At 43.0% G+C, this 2,215-nt stretch overlaps 1 pseudogene; it reads left to right on the plus strand.

The window, feature by feature from the left end:
- The first annotated feature begins 282 nt into the window (after window positions 1-282).
- On the plus strand, window positions 283-944 carry LOC100965216 (annotated as a pseudogene).
- Window positions 945-2,215: the final 1,271 nt, after the last annotated feature.

Genomic DNA, 2,215 nt, shown 5'->3' on the forward strand with positions numbered 1-2,215 from the left:
TGCACCTAAAAAATCAAACAATAGTGGCCTTTTACCAATTCAGAGAAAAGTCATGTTAATGGATGGAACTCTCAGTAGAGCTTTCCCTCACACACTTTCCTATGGTTGTCTTCACCCGTCCTGTCCTGTGCATGGGGCTCAATGGCTCCTGGTGACCTGCTGTCCACGTGGCCAGAAACTCTTCTCTGCCTGGACCCTCTGGGGGCTCTGAGAGGGACAGCAACTCCAGTGCTGGTTCTTCTATGGTGGGGGCAGCTTCTTCCATGGGACAATCCTTTCAAGAGAATGGCTGAACTTGGCCCTGACTCTGGCAGGAGAGTAAAGGGGTTACTATTGTTAAACCAATAGTTCATGGAAATGATGCTCAATATTTTGGAAAAAAAAGAGAAGACAGGCACGCCCGTCAGTGGGCAGTATATGGAAAACCACACAGAAATGAGGGTATGTCAGCATGGGTGAAGAAAATCCAGTCTAAATTTCACGAAAGCTATGGCAATCCTCTAAGAGTTGTTACTCTTCATCTGAAATTACTGAAACAGGACAGAGTGAATTTGAAATAATCATCAAAGTATTTTTCATTGACCCTAATGAAAGACCTGTAACCCTGTATCATTTACTAAAGCTGTTTCAGTCAGACACCAATGCAACGCTGGGGGGAAAAGGACAGTGGTTTCAAAGTTCTATGATGAAATGGTATTTCAAGATTCAGCAGCCATGATGTGAGAATTATTAAGAACATCTCATCCACTAACATTAGAGAGCCTGAAACAGAATTTGCACAACTTGAAGTGAAAACCAGAGAAAAACTAGTAGCTGCCAAGATAAAAACAAACTTTGAAATTGCACAGTTTAAGGATAGATTAAAAGTAATTTGTGAAACTGTAAATTATTTAAAAAATGAAATCAGGAAACTTGCAGATGATCAGACATATAAACAGTTCTGAAGAGAACTTAGTAGTAAGCCAGACTGAAAATAGGCTGACGGGCAATACCTGTGGTTCAGCGGGTAGGGCACCGGCCCCATATACCGAGGGTGGTGAGTTCAAACTCAGCCCCAGCCAAACTGCAACAAAAAAAATAGCCAGGTGTTGTGGCGGGTGCCTGCAGCCCCAGCTCCTCAGGAGGCTGAGATAGGAGAATCGTCTAAATCCAAGAGCTGGAGGTTGCTGTGAGCTATGATGCCACAGCACTCTACTGGGGGCAACAAAGTGAGACTGTCTCTAAAAAAAAAAAAAAGAAAGAAAATAAGATTGACTTTAATGGAGAAATGGACTTAATGCAAATATTACAGTGTTTCTTGGAAGAACTGTAAAGTTGTTCATAGTGGATTTCTCAGCTATAGGGTTAAAATATTTGTACTGTTCAAGCAATCTTTTTTTTGAGACAAATTCTTACTCTCTGTCATCTGGTGCAGAGTACCATGATGTCATAGCTCACAGCAACCTCAAACTCTTGGGTTCAAGAGATCTTCTTGGATGGCACCTGTGGCTCAGTGGGTAGGGCGCTGGCCCCATATACCAAGGGTGGCGCGTTTGAACCCGGCCCAGGACAGCTAGAACAGCAATGACACTGCAACAACAAAAAAAATAGCTGGGTGTTGTGGTGGGTGCCTATAGTCCCAGCTACTCGGGAGGCTGAGGCAAGAGAATCGCTTAAGCCCAAGAATTGGAGGTTGCTGTGAGCTGTGATGCCACAGCACTCAACTGAAGGCAATATAGGGAGACTCTGTCTCTAAACAAAACAAAATGGAGATTTCTTGCCTCAGGCTCCAGAGTAGCTGGGACTACAGGCGCTTGCCACAAGGTCTGGCTAGTTTTTTCTACTTTCAGTAGAGAAGGGGTCTTGCTCTTGCTTAGGCTGGTCTCTAACTTGTGAGCTCAAGCAATCCACCTGCCTCAGCCTCCCTTAGTGCTAGGATTACAGGTGTGAGCCACTGCACTTGGACTGTTCAAGCATTCTTTAATGGAGCATATATGTGTGGGAGAAGATGCTGTATATACACTTTGCCAACCCATTTTAGGAAAATTCTGATGTTAAGCACAATTTTTAAAAATTACCTTCTGACAGGCATCAATTTTAGTATAAAGTATAACTTGTACAAATTTGGTACTTCTCTAGCAGTTAGGATTAGTGATAAAATTAACGTGTATTTTAATTTCTTCAAGTTCTTACATGTCCCCCTCCTACTTCTTTTGTGTATGATGTACCCAGCCAG

The sequence above is a fragment of the Otolemur garnettii genome, unplaced genomic scaffold, assembly GCF_000181295.1.
Source record: "Otolemur garnettii isolate 467f Iridium unplaced genomic scaffold, OtoGar3 scaffold00092, whole genome shotgun sequence".
NCBI classification, from domain to species: Eukaryota; Metazoa; Chordata; class Mammalia; order Primates; family Galagidae; genus Otolemur; species Otolemur garnettii.